At 48.5% G+C, this 18,554-nt stretch overlaps 1 protein-coding gene across 3 annotated transcripts in view; it reads right to left on the bottom strand.

Annotated features, from left to right (window-relative positions):
* Positions 1 to 18,554, bottom strand: part of CSNK1G2 (casein kinase 1 gamma 2) — a 57,100-nt gene that overhangs the window by 35,738 nt on the left and 2,808 nt on the right. The window contains exon 1 of one of the 3 annotated variants that reach the window (XM_081895697.1): positions 3,944 to 4,095. The exons of the other annotated variants lie outside the window; for them this stretch is intronic. The gene's annotated coding sequence lies outside the window, so the exon portion shown is untranslated. Of the gene's footprint in view, positions 1 to 3,943; positions 4,096 to 18,554 lie in introns of those variants that run through there. 3 annotated transcript variants of the gene reach the window in all.

Raw genomic sequence — 18,554 nt, 5'->3', positions numbered from 1 at the left:
GAAACTGCTCTTAACCTGAAGCACCACTTTAGCTAATGGGGTCTCGTGCTGCCGCCGTGCAATTTCTGTTCTCACCCTGAAGCTAAGTTCTTAACCCGAGGTACTATTTCTGGGTTAGCGGAGTCTGTAACCTGAAGCGTCTGTAAGCTGAAGCGTATGTCAACTTTCAGATTTGAAAATAAGGGATCAGCAGCCTCACCTGTCCCGGGGACAGTCTACGGGATATCTAACAATCCAGGATAGCAGCGAGAAACGGCGTTGGAATAAGGGAATTTCCCGCAAAAAAAGGGAAGGTTGACAGCTATGGTATGTAACCCGAGGTACCACTGTACAAGCCAATTCTTCATGAGAGCTGTTAATTCTTTTTTCTTCTTCAAAATGTTTTATTCATTTTATAACACAAATAAAGAACACAAACAGAAAAACAAACAATACAAACAGATTCTTGTCTTATCCTTATTTTTCTAAACATTGTTAAGTGGGCTTCCCCAAGTCCCACCTATCTGATTTTCATTTTACTTCATCTTTAGCAGTTTACATATATCATAATTTCTAACCCTATTTTTTTTTATCACACTTACTTTAACCATAAAAAACTTCACATTTGATCACTAACAAATAATACTCTTTTAAAATACACTATCTTCTACTTCTAACCTTACAGCCTTTATCCACTTCCAAGCTATTCTAAGATTTAAATATTAACATATTCCTTCAAATATTCCTTAAACTTCTTCCATTCTTCTTCCACCGTCTCTTCTCTCTGGTCTCAGAGTCTCCCAGTCAGTTCTGCAAGTTCCATATACTGTGGTACCTTGGGTTAAGAACTTAATTCGTTCCGGAGGTCTGTTCTTAACATGAAACTGATCTTAACCTGAGGTACCACTTTAGCTAATGCGGGCCTCCTGCCGCCGCCGCACGATTTCTGTTCTTATCCTGAAGCAAAGTTCTTAACCTGAGGTAATATTTCTGGGTTAGTGGAGTCTGTAACCTGAAGCGTCTGTAACCCGAGGTACCACTGTAGTCCATCATGAGAGCCGTTAATTCTACAGTCATACCTCATGTTACGTCCGCTTCACGTTACGTTCTTTCAGGTTGCGTCCCGCGGTGACCTGGAAGTACCGGAAAGGGTTAATTCCGGGTCTCGCCACTTGCACATGAGCGCAAAATGACGTCATGCGCAGAAGCGGCAAACCACAACCTGCACGTGTGCAGGCGCGCCACTGCGGGTTGTGCTCTTTTCATATTGCAAACGGGCTTCCGGAACGGATCCCGTTTGCAACCAGAGGTCCCACTGTATTGCAGGCATGTCCAACTGGTAGATCCTGGTTGACCTCTGGCCCCTCAGCGCTCTCCTTACAAAAAAGCAGAAAAAGCAAAAAAAAACCCAACCAACTTTGGCTTACTAAAAAAGAGCTCCACAATTTTGGGTAGATCACTGCCCATTTTTTTATGCTGTAAGCAGATCGCAGTCTATTGGGAGTTGGACGTCCCCATTCTATTGCATTCCTATTGTGGCGTGTATGTGGCCGTGTTTAGACTCCCACGACAGTCCTGTGAGGAAGGCTGGGCTAAGAGGCAGCCCGCAAGTGAGCTTAGCGGCCGAGTCATTATCTGCTGGTATAGCATGAGCTAGACAGCATCTTAGAAAGCAGAGACATCACCTTGCCAACAAAGGTCATTATAGTTAAAGCTATGGTTTTCCCAGCTGAGATGGATGGAAGTGAGAGCTGGACCATAAAGAAGGCTGATCACCGAAGAATGGATGCATTTGAATTCTGGTGCTGGAGGAGACTCTGGAGAGCCCCGTGGACTGCAAGAAGATCCAACCTCTCCATTCTGAAGGAAATCAGCCCTGAGTGCTCACTGGAAGGACAGATCCTGAAGCTGAGGCTCCAAGACTTTGGCCACCTCATGAGAAGAGAAGACTCCCTGGAAAAGACCCTGATGTTGGGAAAGACGGAGGGCGCAAGGAGGAGGGGACGACAGAGGACGAGGTAGATGGACAGTGTTCTAGAAGCGACCAAAATGAATTTGACCAAACTGCAGGAGGCAGTGGAAGACAGGAGTGCCTGACGTGCTCTGGTCCAGGGGGTCACGAAGAGTCGGACACGACTAAACGACTAAACAACAACAGCAAATAGCATGAGCAAAGCTGGGAACTCATATATAGAAGCTCATTGCCCAATGGCCCCTGGAACCTTGGTTGAAGGGCGTAAATGGACCTGGGTACAAGAGCTCCCTTCCGTCCCACAACAACTGGCATTCAGAAGCATTTGTTCGCCCAGCCCTGGAGGCAGGGCAGAGGCCCTGTGGCTAGTATTGTTAGTAGTAGTAGTAGTATGAGTAGTTGCCATCGACAGACCTCTCCTCCTCCAGAGATTTATCCAACCCTCTTGCAAAGCCATCCAAGGTTGGTGTCCACTGCTGACCACTGCAGCAGAGAGTTCCACAGGTTAGCTGTGCGCTAAGTGTCTCACAGCGCCATCGCTTTCTCAAGAAGACCCTCGGAACGCAACTGCGCTCACGATCCCAGGAAACTTTGGTCCAGAATTGCAGTTTTGATTTTCTCCCTTAGGGAAGCATTTCACTAATAATTATAATACAGTGGTGCCCCGCAAGACGAACGCCTCGCAAGACGGAAAACCCGCTAGACGAAAGGGTTTTCCGTTTTGGAGGCGCTTCGCAAAACGAATTTCCCTATGGGCTTCCTTCGCAAGACAAAAGCCCATAGGGAAATCTCCGGGACAGCGGGGAAGCGCAGCGCGTCTTCCCCACTGTCCTCGGACCTCCTCCGAAGCCTGGCGGTGGGGCGGAGAGACCTCCTACCACCACCAGGCTTCGGAAGGCTGTCCTGAAGACTTGCGGTGGGAGGAGGGTTTTCCTTCCCACCGCCAACATTCAGAATGCTGTTCTGAATGTTGGCGGTGGGGAGGAAAAACCCTCCTCCCACCGCAAGCCCCGGGAACAGAGGAGAAGCGCTGTGCGCCTTCCCCTCTGTTCCCGTACCTGTGCTGAAGGCTTGCGGTGGGGAGAAAAGCCCTTCTCCGCACCGCCAGCCTGGCAAGCGGTCTCCATAGGAACGCACTAATTGATTTTTAATGCATTCCTATGGGAAACTGTGCTTTGCAAGACGAAAAACTCGCAAGAAGAAAAAACTTGCGGAACGAATTAATTTCGTCTTGCGAGGCACCACTTTAATAAGAATAAGAAGAAGAAGAAGAAGCGAAGGGGCTTGTGGCTGGTGGAAGAGGCAGGGGGGAACTCCCCCCCCCAAAGAACCAAAACACCCAGTTTTTAAAAAGGTGCCCTGGATTAGGAGAGACCTCTCTTGAAGAGGGGAGAAATGGAAGCAAACTCCCAAGCGACTGCCAGCGAGGCGGAGGAAGGCGGGATCATCCTAATTAAAGAGGGAGCTAAAGAGGGTTAATTTTGTTATTAAATAAAGATCTGACTTCTTGCCAGTGGAAAGCCGGCGTGTCAAAGAGACAGGTCTGCTGAAGGACTAGCTTTCTACACGCATGGAAACAAAGATGAGGTGAAGCCCAAGAACGTTCTAACTTCTCGCCAGGGGAAAGCTAGCATGACAAAGGGACCGGAACGTTGATGGGCTAGCTGTCTAAGTTCTCGATGCGGAAGGGAAGTTTTTCGGATCCTGTGAACAAAGAATGTTGCCGCCCAATAGCCTCGCACGTCCAAAGTTCTCCCCAAGATTCAAGATACCAGGAAATTGCCAAGTTTCTGAGCTCAGGTAAACACAGACAGAACGGGAAGGGGGTGCAAATCCTATGCAGAGAACAGGCGAAAGGGCGAGGGGTCCCCCCCTTGAGCATCCCCACAGCACCCAGGTGACCCATGGAAGCAGGATCCTGGGCCTGCAAACCAGCACCAGCAGTCCAACTTGTTCCCACGGTGTGTTTAACACATTTCCCAGTTTCCTTACCCTCCTGCTTCTCCCTCCTTGTCTCCAGAGAGGCGGCTGCAATTTCCCCAAATATATATCTCTATCTCCCGATTTGCACAAGCGTGGGTTTTCTTAGGGAGGGGGGAAAAGAAAAACCTTTCCGTGGAATAGCTCTGGAGAAACGCTTCCGTGTGTGTCTCTCTCTGTCTCTCCAACCCAGCAAACGGAGACTCTTTTTCTATTTCCTGGTTTGACTGCCGAAAGCAGGCGGGGAGAGGAGGGAGGAAGCGCCACCAAGCAAGTTCTCAGAGACCTAGCGAGCGCATCAGCCGACTCTACGTCAAAGAGGAGGAGGAGGAGGAGGCCGGGCTCTGGGGGAAAAGGAAGCCACATCATAAACAGACGAGCGGAACCACGGTGCCGGCAGAACCACGGCAGCGCTGGCGGCAAAGGTTTGGCTAAGAGTGGGGCTGCCCAGGAGGGGAAAAAGCCCCCTCCAGAAATCCATGCGCACACGGCTAATATGTGCCACGTTCTGTGCTGTGTTACAAACACAAAATATATCAGCTGTCCCCAAGAGCTTGTAGGGAGCTGTGACTCTTGCAAAAGTCTCTGTCCAGTTTCAGACACACCTTCTCCCCTCCACCAGCAAAAAAAAATGAGCAACCCATTTTTGTTTTTTCCCTGTTATCAACACAAAAACTACAGCGGTCAGAGAGTCCAGTTTGCATATTTTTATGTTGCAAACCGGCCCGAAATCTGCCGATGAAAGGCGGTCTACAAATGTTAATAGTACAGTGATACCTCAGGTTACATACGCGTCAGGTTACAGACTCCGCTAACCCAGAAATAGTAACTTGGGTTAAGAACTTTGCTTCAGGATGAGAACAGAAATCATGCTCCGGCAGTGCGGCAGCAGCAGGAGGCCTCATTAGCTAAAGTGGTGCTTCAGGTTAAGAACAGTTTCAGGTTAAGAACGGACCTCTGGAACGAATTAAGTTCTTAACCCGAGGTACCACTGTAATCGTATCAGCCGGCTAGTGTAAGGAACATGGATATAGTGGACGCTCGGGTTGCGAACATGATCCGTGCAGAAGGCACGTTCGCAATCTGCAGCGTTCGCAACCCGCAGTGCCGCGTCTGAGCACGCACGGGTTGCAATTCTGCACATGCGCAAAGCACAATTTAGTGCTTTAGACGCAAACTCACGCATCTGTAACCCGAGGTATGACTGTATAAGTTAATCGTCTGGGAATTGTAGCTCTGTGGGTGCTGTCAGGAGACGCTCTATCCTCCTCCCAGAGCTACAGTTCCCAGAGTGGTTTGGATAATCATTCCCTCTTCACTGGGAACGCTGGGAGTTGTAGTTCATGGAGGGGAATATGGTGTCTCCCAACAACTCTCTGCTTCTTGTCCAACTACAGCTCCCAGAATGTTTTGCAGGAAGCTGCAACTGTTTAACGTGGCGCGATCCCACTTTAAATGCATAGTGCAGATCATAGAATTGTAGCGTAGGAAGGGGGCCACGAGGGTCTTCTAGTCCAGCCCCCCGCAATGAAGGAATCTTTTGCCCAATGTGGGACTCAAATCTAGGACCCTGAAATTAAGAGTCTCCTGACACAGCTGGTGTTCAGCAGCCATTCTAGATTATTCCAAACCACTACTGAGATCGCACTGCGCTGCAATGAATTGCTTTGATGCAGGGTTTGAAATTAGCAGGGCGCCAGGCGCCTTTTGCGCCTAAAGATGCTCCGTTTACAAGCACCTCAAAAAGCCTGGGTGCCATTTTTTGGGTCTGGCTGACACTCAGTGATTACTAAAATGTATGTGCCTCGAAACATGTTAAAAATAGACAATATGTTAAGGAGTTTGACAATAAAGAGAAGTATGGTACCAATATTTTCATTGTAAACACCCAATTAAACATGTACAGTGGTACTTTGGTTTACAAACTTAATCCGTTCCGAAAGTCCGTTCTTAAACCGAAACTGTTCTTAAACCGAGGCACGCTTTCCCTAATGAGACCTCCCGCCGCCGGTACCCTTCCACCGTTTGGATTCCAGTCTTAGAACGAGGTAAAGTTTGCAAACCGGACACTACTTCCGGTTTTGCAGAGTTCATGAACCGAATCGTTCTTAAACAGGACTGTTCTTAAACCGAGGTACCACTGTATTAACAATGATATTAACAATGTGTCACTCATGTGAATTGTATGTTAAAAGTAAAGGGACCCCTGACCATTGGGTCCAGTCGTGGCCGACTCTGGGGTTGCGGCGCTCATCTCACTTTATTGGCCAAGGGAGCCAGCGTACAGCTTCTGGGTCATGTGGCCAGCAGGACTAAGCCGCTTCTGGAGAACCAGAGCAGCGCACAGAAACCCCGTTTACCTTCCCGCCGGTGTGGTACCTATTTATCTACTTGCACTTTGACGTGCTTTCGAACTGCTAGGTTGGCAGGAGCTGGGACCGAGCAACGGGAGTTCACCCTGTCGTGGGGATTCGAACCACCGACCTTCTGATCAGCAAGTCCTAGGCTCTGTGGTTTAACCCACAGTGCTCATGAATTGTGTATTAGTTCATGCTTATCAAAATAATAATTAAAAAGTGTTGTAGACCCCCCAAATGGTGACTAGACATTCTGTTTTGGCGCCCACAACCCCATTTGGCTCCTAGCTTTTCTAGCCCAGTTTCTAACACTCCTTTGATGGATTTCTGCCTTATTTCTAGGTTACGCATTTTTTAATCTGTTTTACCAGGCTTCCAATTTCTGACAATTTCCCACGCCGTCCTTACAGCCAGCTGTTTTGTTTTCAGTGTTGCGGCTACAAAAGCAGGGGGCAAACAGCACACCAAAACCCAAGGCCGCAGCCCGGGTTCAAATCCCTGCTGAAGACCGCTGGGCGACCTTGGGTGGACGGTCAGCCTCCCTCTTTTCCACCCGGTCCCACCTCGCAAGGTTGTTGTTAAGGATTTAAAAATATACAGGCAGGGGAAATGACCATATATAGTCTTTAAAGAAAGCTTTGGCTAAAAATGTGGTATATATAAAATGAAGAGAGGAATAAAAAATGTGCCACGATTGTGTTTTTTATGTGTGTGTTCATGCACTCTTGAAATTGTGCATTTCAGCTGGTGGGGAGGTTATGGAGCTGCCTTTAGCACAGTTGATGTTTTTTCCAGGACTAATTCAAATGTTTGTGTGTTGACTGGAATAATTTCCTGCCCACAGCCTGTTGTGTCTATAAAGTAAGCATGGCCAGACCCCCCCTCCCCCCTCAGCCAATAAATATTAAAAGTCCCTTCTCCAAAAGCCAGAATTTTGGCAGCAGGCCAGCAGATAACCCTCCTTCCCTAATTCCCCAGCCACCTAAAAACACAGAAACGTTTATCCAGCGTTTCTGGGTTAAACTGATCATCCACCGCCCAGAGTGACTGGGGCAAACTTGTCTGATGTGTGGGGTACAATTACCGTATTTTTTGCTCTATAAGACTCACTTTTTCCCTCCTAAAAAGTAAGGGGAAAGGTGCCTGCGTCTTATGGAGCGAATGCAGGCTGCGCAGCTAACCCAGAAGCCAGAACAGCAAGAGGGATCACTGCTTTCGCTGGTGCAGCGAGCCCTCTTGCTGTTCTGGCTTCTGAGATTCAGAATATTTCTTTTCTTGTTTTCCTCCTCCCAAAACTAGGTGCGTCTTATGGTCTGGTGTGACTTATAGAGCGAAAAATACGGTATATTATTATTATTATTATTATTATTATTATTATTATTATTATTAATATAAGAATAATAGATTTTATTTATACGCCGCCCAGAGCTGAGCTCAGAGCGGCTAACACCAGTAAAATTACAGTAAAAACATAATGGGAGGGCGGGAACCAATTTAAAATACAGTGGTACCTCTGGTTGTGAGCAGGATCCGTTCCAGAGGCCTGTTCGCAACATGAGCAATACGCAACACGCAGTGGCACGTCTGCGCACGCATGGGTTGCAATTCGCCACTTCTGCGCATTCACATAACGTCATTTTGCGCATCTGCGCATGTGGCAAAACCCAGAAGTAACTCTTTCCGGTACTTCTGGGTCACCGAGGGACACAACCTGAAAAAACGTATTATGAAGCAAACGTAACATGAGGTATGACTGTACAGGTTTAAAATGCGATTTAAAATGCAGCCTCGTTTGAAAAGTAGCCCATAGATCAAAACCATAAGGGGAGGGAAACGTAAGGGTCAGACAAAGTCCAAACCAAAGGCCAGGCGGAACAGCTCTGTCTTGCAGGCCCTGTGGAAAGATGTCAAGTCCCGCAGGGCCCTGGTCTCTTGTGACAGAGCGTTCCACCAAGTCGGGGCCAGTGCTGAAAAGGCCCTGGCCCTAGTTGAGACCAATCTCACCACCTTGAGACCGGGGACCTCCAAAATCATGTTGTTGTTGTCGTTGTTGTTGTTGTTGTTAATGGAGGACCTTACTTCATAGAATCATAGAACCATAGAGTTGGAAGAGACCCCAAGGGCCATCGAGTCCAACCCCCTGCCAAGCAGGAAACACCATCAGAGCACTCCTGACATATGGTTGTCAAGCCTCTGCTTCAAGACCTCCAAAGAAGGAGACTCCACCACACTCCTTGGCAGCAAATTCCACTGTCAAACAGCTCTTACTGTCAGGAAGTTCTTCCTAATGTTTAGGTGGAATCTTCTTTCTTGTAGTTTGGATCCATTGCTCCATGTCCACTTCTCTGGAGCAGTAGAAAACAACCTTTCTCCCTCCTCTATGTGACATCCTTTTATATATTTGAACATGGCTATCATATCACCTCTTAACCTCCTCTTCTCCAGGCTAAACATGCCCAGCTCCCTTAGCTTAGAGACCAGGGCCCTGCGGGACTTGACTTCGGAAGAGAAGTACTTCTGGACCTACTTGCGCCTTCCACCACCACTGACCCTAACCTCCACTGTCTATGCTCTGGTAACCTCTTGGCTAGATTACTGCAGATCACTCTCCGTGGGGCTGCCCTTGGAGATAACCCAATCGCGCAGAATTTGGCTACCGGGATTAACAAACAGGATTAGAAGGTCTGAGTGTATTGCATCAGTTCTTGCCTAAACTGCGCTGGTTACCCAGTTAAGTTTCTTGTTTCTTTCAACCTCTAAAAGCCCTAGATGGCTGAGGACCCCTTATCCCTCAGGGGGGTCACCTCTCTGCCCATGGACCGGCCTGGAATCTGCCTCCAACCTGTCCAGAATTAGCCGGGCACCAGGCTATCGGCCACCTGCGACCAAGTGATGATGGCTCCTGACATCTCCACAATCCGGGGATCCTTGAATCTGGGCTGTTTTCGCACACTAATACCGCATCCTGTAAAATTCTATCCGTTATCTATTATCCGCGCAATCGGAACGGATTTCTGGAGCCAAAATGCCTTTTCTGTTCATCCTGTTGGAATAGGCCAATATAATCACTGGATCAAGTTGACTTTTCCTCTTTTAAGTCCTCAAAGCTATTAAGCGAGCTCAGAGTTTTCCTCTCAACTAGCCAGATGTTTAACAGAGAATCAGTCAGAGTCAGTCCATCACTTGGAAAATAAGACATTAGACCCGCCTTGCCCCAGAATGGCAACTATAGACATTCTGTTTCGGATACTGCAGCCGTGGCCTTAAGGAGTCCTTTGGCTCCTAGCTTATAAATCTGAGTTTCTAACCCTGCACCCACCAGCAAGCATGTGGCTCCCAGAATATTTTTGCAGTCGGGAACATGGTCCTCCTGCCAGAACAGTATACAGTCATACCTCGGCTCCCAAACGCCTTGGGAGTCGAAGAATCCAGCTCCCGAACGATCGGAAACCGGAAGTGATTGTTTCGGTTTTCAAATGTCTTTTTTAGAAGCCGAACGTCCGATGGGAGCTTCCTGCAGCCAATCAGAAGCCGCGCTTTGGAAGTTGAACGTTTCAGAAGTCGAACGGACTTCCAGAACGGATTCTGTTCAACCTCCGACATATGACTGACAGAATCACAGAATTCCGAAGCTGAGAGAAAACCCAGAGATCATCTAGTCCAAGGGTCAGCAAACTTTTTCAGCAGGGAACCGGTCCACTGTCCCTCAAACTTTGTGGGGGGCTGGACTATATATATTTTTTAAAATGAATAAATTCCTATGCCCCACAAATAAACCAGAGATGCATCTTAAATAAAAGGATACATTCTACTCATGTAAAAACACGATGATTCCCAGACCGTCCGTGGGCCAGAATTAGAAAGCGATTGGTTGCCTACCCATGATCTAGTCCAGGCATAGGCAACCTCGGCCCTCCAGATGTTTTGGGACTACAACTCCCATCATCCCTGGCTAACAGGACCAGTGGTCAGGGGTGATGGGAACTGTAGTCCCAAAACATCTGGAGGGCCGAGGTTGAGGAAGCCTGATCTAGTCGAACCCACTACAACACAACTGCTTCTGTACTTTGTGCTGTAGCCAAACATTCTGCTACCTTTCCCAAAGGAACATCCCTGACACCCCCAAACCTTGCAAAAACTGGACGACCCAGAAACTCTCGACGGCCACAAGAGGGAAGGGAGAGACTTGAATGGCGCCTCTGTCTCTTCCAGATGCTAAAAATCAGGCCAGCTCTAACTCCCCGCCTACCAGGATTCCTGGGCTCCACCTTTTCTAGACAAGCCAGCACACACCTGGTTGGAATATACAGATATTTATATATTATGCAGTGCAATACCGAAGGGAGTGACGAGATGTCACAATGGAAAAAAGAAAGCACACAAAAATCTTTAAGCAGCGCCGTTCGGGAATCACAAAGAAAACAGGAAAGCACTAAAAATAACGAGCGCACACAGATTTTTGCAGCGCTGCATAGGCCAGGGGTCTAAATAAAACATGTCCCCGCCCATGCTGGAAAAATAAAGGAAGAGGAGGGTTTGGGGGGAAGGTGTGGTGAGGACAAGATGCCGTGCGCAGGATCCGATCGTCCCAGGAGGATTTCAGGTTCTCCAACCCCAGGGGAGAAGTCGGCAAGTCTTTTAAACAAGGCTCGGCAAATCTCTGCTCCCCGGATCTCCCGGGACGAACAATCAAAGGTTCTCTCCTCCATGAGATCATGAGAAGGAGCAAAACAAGCTGCCCCGGGATCTTGGGTCGCAGCTGGCGCGAGAAACACACTCCCTGCGACTCCCCTGCAAGGAACGGCGGCGGCTTTTAGGTTGCCTCCAAACATAAAGGCGACATGATACACGAGTTCATAAAATTATGCACGGAATGCAGAAAGGTTTTCCTCCATCTCTCCCAACGCTAGAACCCTGGGCGTCCAACGGAGCCGAATGTTCTGGTGCTCAGATCCTCCTCACTGGTTTCCCACAGACATCTGGTTGGCTGCAGTGAGAAAAGAGTGCTGGACAAGATGGGTCAATTGGCTTGGTCTCCAGCAGCCAGGATCTTCTTGCGCTCTTGTGGAACCTCCACAGCCAGAGACAGTCTATCTGTATTCCTAGCTTCTTATGAGTAGTTTGCCACTGGAGGACTAGACAGACCACTGGTCCGATTCGGCAGTCTCTTATGACGCTCTTATGTGCATGACGCCACACAAGGGATGCCCAGTCGCCTTGAAACCGGCAAAACCAGGGTTGCTTCCCCTGTGTCAAATTCCGAAGTACAGTGGACGCTCGGGTTGTGAACGCGATCCGTGCGGGATGCACGTTTGCAACCCGCAGCGGCGCGTCTGTGCATGCACGGGTTGCGATTCGGCGCTTCTGCACATAGCACAATTTAGTGCTTCTGCGCATGCGCGACCGCCGAAACCCGGAAGTAACCCATTCTGGTACTTCTGGGTTTCGCGGTCGGTAACACAAAAAAACGCAACCTGAAGCATCTGTAACCCGAGGTATGACTGTTTATCCTTTTCCCTGAACAAATCATGTGTCTGTTTTGATTAAGCATTTGAGCAATACTCTGTTAAACCACTGAGCGTAGGACTTGCCAATCAGAAGGTTGGCGGTTCGAATCCCTGCGATGGGGTGAGTTCCCGTTGCTCGGTCCCTGCTCCTGCCAACCTAGCAGTTCAAAAGCATGTCAAAGTGCAAGTAGATAAATAGGTACCACTCCAGCGGGAAGGTAAACAGCATTTCCGTGCGCTGCTCTGGTTTGCCAGAAGCGGCTTAGTCCTGCTGGCCACATGACCCGGAAGCTGTACACCGGCTCCCTCGGCCATTAAAGCGAGATGAGCGCCACAACCCCAGAGTCGGCCACGCCTGGACCTAATGGTCAGGGGCCCCTTTACCTTTACCTTCAACCAATTATTTCTTCCCTCCGTTATTTCCCCCTTGTTCCCTTGTGGCCCTGTTGAATACTGAACCACCTGTATTCGAGCTCTACACACAGGAAGGTAGAGAACGGAGGAATCACAGAACGGTCGGTTTGGAAAGAACCCCAAACATCACTGTCTAGTCTAGCCCAACCCTAGGAGAAAAGTTAGTTTTTAAGAAGGACGTAAAAAATGCAGTGGGTGAGATCTGGTTTTCAGCATCACAATATATCACCAGCTAAACATTGCAATATACCAATATCTGAATATATCACAATGTATGTAGCGGCACTGGCTGCATAGCACACAAAAGCACACACATTACAATTCACGATATATTGCCAGGTCAAAAACTACAAAACGAATACAGTCATACCTTGGGTTACAGCCACTTCAAGTTGTGTTTTTTCGGGTTACGGACTGTCGAAACCTGGAACTACCAGAACGGGTTACTTCTGGGTTTCGGCGGTCGTGCATGCACAGCAGCACTAAATCGCTCTTTGTGCATGTGCCAAATCGCAACCCGCAGACGCGCCGCTGCGGGTTGCAAACATGCATCTCGCACGGATCATGTTCGCAACCCGAGTGTCCACTGTATCATGATATGGACTTCAAGCCAGTTTTGTGCATCCAGTCTAGCTCTTGCAAACCCGTCAGTGGAGGTGTTTAAAAAGGAGGCATTTTTGGGGGAGATGCTGGCCTTCCCCTCTGCACCACAAAGCTTTCATTCCGCCATCGTAAAAGAGGACTAATGGAGAGTCGGAGGGGCAGCTCGACCATGTTGCCCCTTCGCAGCCCTCATTCCCCAGCTGTTTTTGCAGGAGCGCTTGCAGTCCCCCGCCCCCCCGCCCCGGAGAAATGCGATGCCTGCAATTTGGCTCAGGGCGGCTGTGAATGAGGCGTTTCATGCATGCTGTCCGTGCAGGAGAGCGGCCGACAGACATGCCTGTGTGCTCACGCTCCTGAAAGAAAAACAACGATTTGCAGGACACGCAGATACGCTACCGGTCTCTGCAAACAGGCTCCTAGCTAGAGCCAATCAGGAAGTCTAAGAAACTGGAGAAAGCGAAAAAGAAACCCAGTGCCATTCTCAAACTGGCAGTGCCGCTTTCGAAGGAGCAAAGTCTGCCATCTTGGTTCAGCCTGGCGCCCAGCACCGTCCGAATGTATCTGTGCTAGAAATCCCCCAGGCGCCTGGCGTGTTTCCAGTACCAAACAGGTGGAGGCCTCCAGGTGCTTCCAGTGAATGCCTTACCTGCCCACCCTCCAAAAAACCCCTGCACACATTCCACTTCTCTTTTCTCGCTTTCAGCACTAGGTTTTCCTAGACCAGGTTTATAAATAGCTGTCTGCCTTACAGCATGTCAGGTCTACCTCCTGGCAAATTTGAATTTGGAAGAAGATTGGCAATCCCATTTCTTTTCTAAGCTCTTGACGCCGCATAAGGAGGTCGCAAGGTTGCTCTTGACCTGTCCCTAAAATAATGGTGTGGTTTTTTTATAAAAAAAAGGCCAAAAAAATACTGCCACCGTTCTTTGTCAAGCTTGAGCACTGCACTGTGTGGGGCAGCCCTTGGAGAGTGTCTGCGAATTCCAGGGGGTTCAGTTTAAGAAGGATGTGGACAAGCTGGAAGGTGTGCAGAGGAGGGAGACCAAGGTGCTCAAGGGTCTGGAAAGCAAGCCTGATGAGGAACGGTTGAAGGAGCTGGGAATGATTAGCTTGGAAAAGAGGAGACTGAGAGAAAATAGGAGAGCATGGAAGATGGAGCCAGCTTGCTTCCTCTTGCTCTGGAAGACAGGACCCAAACCAACGGCTTCAATTTACAAGAAAGGATATTCTGATTAAGTATCAGAAGGAACTTTCTGAGCTATTTGTCAGTGGAACAGGTTCCTTTGGCCAGGTGATGGGACTCTCCTTCCTTGGAGGTTTTTAAGCAGAGGTTGGATGGCATTATCTGTCATGGATGCTTGAGTTGAGATTCCTGCATTGCAAGTGTCCAGGGCAGCTGTTTACCAGCTCCATCTGGTACACAGACTGAGACCCTACCTGCCCGTGGACTGTCTCGCCAGAGTGGTGCATGCTCTGGTTATCTCCCGCTTGGACTACTGCAATGCGCTCTACGTAGGGCCACCTTTGAAGGTGACCCAGAAACTACAACTAATCCAGAATGCAGCAGGTAGACAGGTGATGGAGCGGCCGCAGAGACCACATAATGCCGGTCCTGAGAGATCTGCATAGGCTCCCAGTATGTTTCTGAGCACAATTCAAAGTGTTGGTGCTGACCTTGAAAGCCCTAAACGGCCTCATCCCAGTATCCCTGAAGGAGCGTCTCCACCTCCATCGTTCAGCCTGGACACTGAGATCCAGCTCCGAGGGCCTTCTGGCAGTTCCCTCCCTGCGAGAAGTGAGGTTACAGGGAACCAGGCAGAGGGCCTTCTCGGTAGTGGCGCCCACCCTGTGGAATGCCCTCCCACCAGATGTCAAAGAGAACAACAACTACCAGACCTTTAGAAGACATCTGAAGGTAGCCCTCTTTAGGGAAGCTTTTAATGTTTGATGCATTACGGTATTTTAATATTTTGTTGGAAGCCACCCAGAGTGGCTGGGGAAGCCCAGCCAGAGGGGCGGGTTATAAATAATATATTAGTAGTAGTAGTAGTAGTATTGAATTAAGATTCTATGATTCTAAGACAAGGGCTCTGGAAACAGGGACTTGGCCATGACAACTGGGTTTTCCCTCCTTTCCGGCTTGATTTTCGGTACAGCGCAAAAGTATTTGAAGAAACAGATTCACCAAGAACCACGAAGCAAACCATCAATGGAGAGGCGTGGAGAAAGGCTTTTGGAGGCTTTTTGGGAAGGGCCTTTAAGTTGCTATTGGTTGACACCATAAAGTCATCTTCCAGTGTGGTACCTTCCCCACTTTTGGAACTCACTGCCTATTGACGCCTTCACTTGATAAAACAGTTTTGTTTAGGCAATAATGACATGTGCTTTAACCTGGTTTTTCAGCTTTTCGGTGATTGTAATTTTTTAAAAAACTCATCCGGGTCACTTCATTTATGAAACTTTGCCTTATAATACAGAGTCAGACCCTCTGCACTGACTGGCAGAGTATCAGAAGGCATTGAAACGCAGCCCTGTATCAGGAAGTTCGGGTTCCAAAGAATGTTCGCAAACCGGAACACTCACTTTTACAGTGTTTGGGAGCCAAAGTGTTCGACTTGCGAGTTGTTTTGGCTCCCAAACACCGCAAACCCAGAAGTGAGTGTTCTGGTTTGTGAACATTTTTTGGAACCCGAACGTCTGACGCGGCTTCCGATTGGCTGCAGGACAGCCAATCAGAAGCCGCACTTTGATTTCCGAACGTTTTGGAAGTCAAACGGACTTCCGGAACAGATTCCTTTCGACTTCCAACGTACGACTGTAATTATTCGCACCAACTGCACTGTAAGGTTCCAGGCCTGGCAGTTCTAACAAACCAGGAGAAAAGGAACTGCCTTACCGAGTTAGTCCATCTAATTCAATATTGTCAACACTGACCGGCAGCAGCTTTCTCCAGAGTTTTGGGCAGGGGACCTTCCCAGCACTAACTGGGGAGATAAATAGGACCTTCTGAACAGGGTGAGCAACTCAGATATATTAGCTAAGCACCAAATGGCACCTTAAACCTAGGTTACAATTGCCACACTGAACTGTCTAGGCATCATTCTCACCCCAATGAAATACAGTGATACCTCGGGTTAAGTACTTAATTTGTTCCGGAGGTCCGTTCTTAACCTGAAACTGTTCTTAACCTGAGGCACCACTTTAGCTAACGGGGCCTCCCGCTGCGCCACCAGAGCGCGATTTCTGTTCTCATCCGGAAGCAAAGTTCTTAACCCGAGGTACTATTTCTGGGTTAGCGGAGTCTGTAACCTGAAGCGTCTGTAACCTGAGGTACCACTGTAATACTAATCAGTGCTTTTTTTCCCCTTAGGAAAATGTTTAGGGGTACTCTCATTTTCCTACTCATATTGAAATATTGTCCCTCAATGAGGCCAAACTTAAAATTCACAAAATGTTTAAGGGTATGCGTAACCCTGTGTCCCCCCCAGAAAAAAAAGCACTGATACTACTACAGTCATACCTCTGGTTACAGACAATTCAGGTTGCAGTTTTTCTGGTTATGGACCCGCCAAAACCCGGAAGTACCAGAAAGGGTTACTTCCCGGTTTCGGGGGTCGTGCATGCACAGAGTGCTAAATCACGCTTTGCACATGTACTATTACAACTACTAATAATAATACAGTTGCACCTTGGATCCGAAACGCCTTGTGAGCCGAACGTTTTGGCTCCCGAACGCCGCAAAACCCGGAAGTGAGTGTTCCAGTTTGTGAACGTTCCTTGGAACCCGAACATCCAGTGTGGCTTCTGCAGCTTCTGATTGGCTTCAGGAACTTCCGGCAGCCAATCAGAAGCCGCATCTTGGTTTCCAAACGTTTTGGAAGTCGAACGAACTTCCGGAACAGATTCCGTTCGACTTCCAAGGCAACACCGCAATAATAAAATTACTTTTCTATACTGCTTTCATTTAAATTTAATTTCAATTTGTATATCTCCTTTCTATATTACTATACAGAAAGTGGTTTATGAGCTGAAGAAACCACAGGACAGGCAGCAAAGATCACACACCTAATAAGCATCTGATCCAAGACAAAGTCACAATAACTTTACAGAATAAACAACTTACAGAAAACAAAGCAATGTCAAATAAAGCAATATTCAACAACCCATTAGAATGTAACAGTAAACCGTAAAACGCTTTTTATATTAAAGGGGGGAAATTGCAAAGCGGTTGACAACACATTAAAACGTCAAATCAAACAACTCAGAATAAAAAAAAATCCAAGCTTCCAGGAAAATATTTCAGATCCTTTTCTCAGGGATTTTGGCTTTCCCCCCATTGATTTACCTACATAATTTATAGAGCTGCCCCATAACAGGAGGGCTCTAGGAAGGCAGGGTGGTGTAGTGGTTAGAGTGTCGGTCGAGGACCTGGGAGATCAGAGTTCGAGTCCCCACTCAGTCACGAAGCTCACTGGGCAACCTTGGAGTCTCAGTCACAGACTCCTGGCCCACCTCACAGGGTCGTTGTGGGATTAACTGAGGAGGGGGTGGACCATGGACTCCTTGGAGAAAAAGATGGAAGAGAAATGCAATAAATACCGTATTTTTCGCTCTATTGGACGCAGTTTTTCCCCTCCAAAAATTGAGGGGAAATGTGTGTGCGTCCTATGGAGCGAATGCAGGCTTGTGAAATAGCCGCGCGCAACCCCTCCGGCAAGGAGAGGCTGCACGGGGCTAAAGGGGAAGCCAGAACAGCGAGCGGGATCCATCCCGCTAGCTGCCTTGCCTTCTTCCATAGCTGCGCGCAACCCCTCTGGCAGGGAGAGGTTGTGTGCAGCCTGTACGCTGCTCTTTGGGGCTGGGGAAATATTTTTTCTCTCGATTCCCCCCCCCCAAAAAAACTGGGTGCGCCCTATGGTCCGGTGCGCCCTATGGTGCGAAAAATACGGTAAGCTCTTTTGCTTCCCTGCTGAAGAAAGCTGAGGGGGTGGAGCAGCCAGAGGAAGAGGTCAGTCGCCATCCTGACACCCAGAAAGATCTCCATGCGGTTTAATGTTTTTATGTGTTGTCAACCACTCAGAAATGAAAGTAATAATAACATGTACCATTGCAAAAAAGATAGATGGTGCCTGGACATTCTGTTGTGGCGACAACAAGCTGGGTTTAAGGTGCCATTTGGAGATAAGCTAATATATCAGCAGGGACGCGGGTGGCGCTGTGAGTTAAACCACTGAGCCTAGGGCTTGCCGATCGGAAGGTCGGTGGTTCGAATCCCTGTGACGGGGTGAGCTCCCGTTGCTCGGTCCCTGCTCCTGCCAACCTAGCAGTTCGAAAGCACGTCAAAGTGCAAGTAGATAAATAGGTACCGCTCCAGCGGGAAGGTAAACGGCGTTTCCGTGCGCTGCTCTGCTTCGCCAGATGCGGCTTAGTCATGCCGGCCACATGACCCGGAAGCTGTACGCCGGCTCCCTCAGCCAGTAAAGCGAGATGATCGCCGCAACCCCAGAGTCGGTCACGACTGGACCTAATGGTCAGGGATCTTTAATATATCGGCGTTCCCAACCCTGTATCAGCTGATGCCACAGAACTAGAAGCAAGTCACTGTTTCCCATGCGCAAGTGCTTTTAAGCTAACAACTGTGGAGCAGGAGATTGTAATGCGCCTCTCAGACTGAGCCTACCTCGCAGCGCTGGCAGGAGATTTAAGAACCACGGAGAAACATAAGCAGTGGGAAGAGGCTTA

Source organism: Podarcis melisellensis (assembly GCF_964234715.1).
Source record: "Podarcis melisellensis genome assembly, chromosome: 18".
In the NCBI taxonomy this organism is placed as follows: domain Eukaryota; kingdom Metazoa; phylum Chordata; class Lepidosauria; order Squamata; family Lacertidae; genus Podarcis; species Podarcis melisellensis.
Note: the sequence above shows the minus strand (reverse complement) of the source record. Positions and strands in the feature narration are given on the sequence as shown.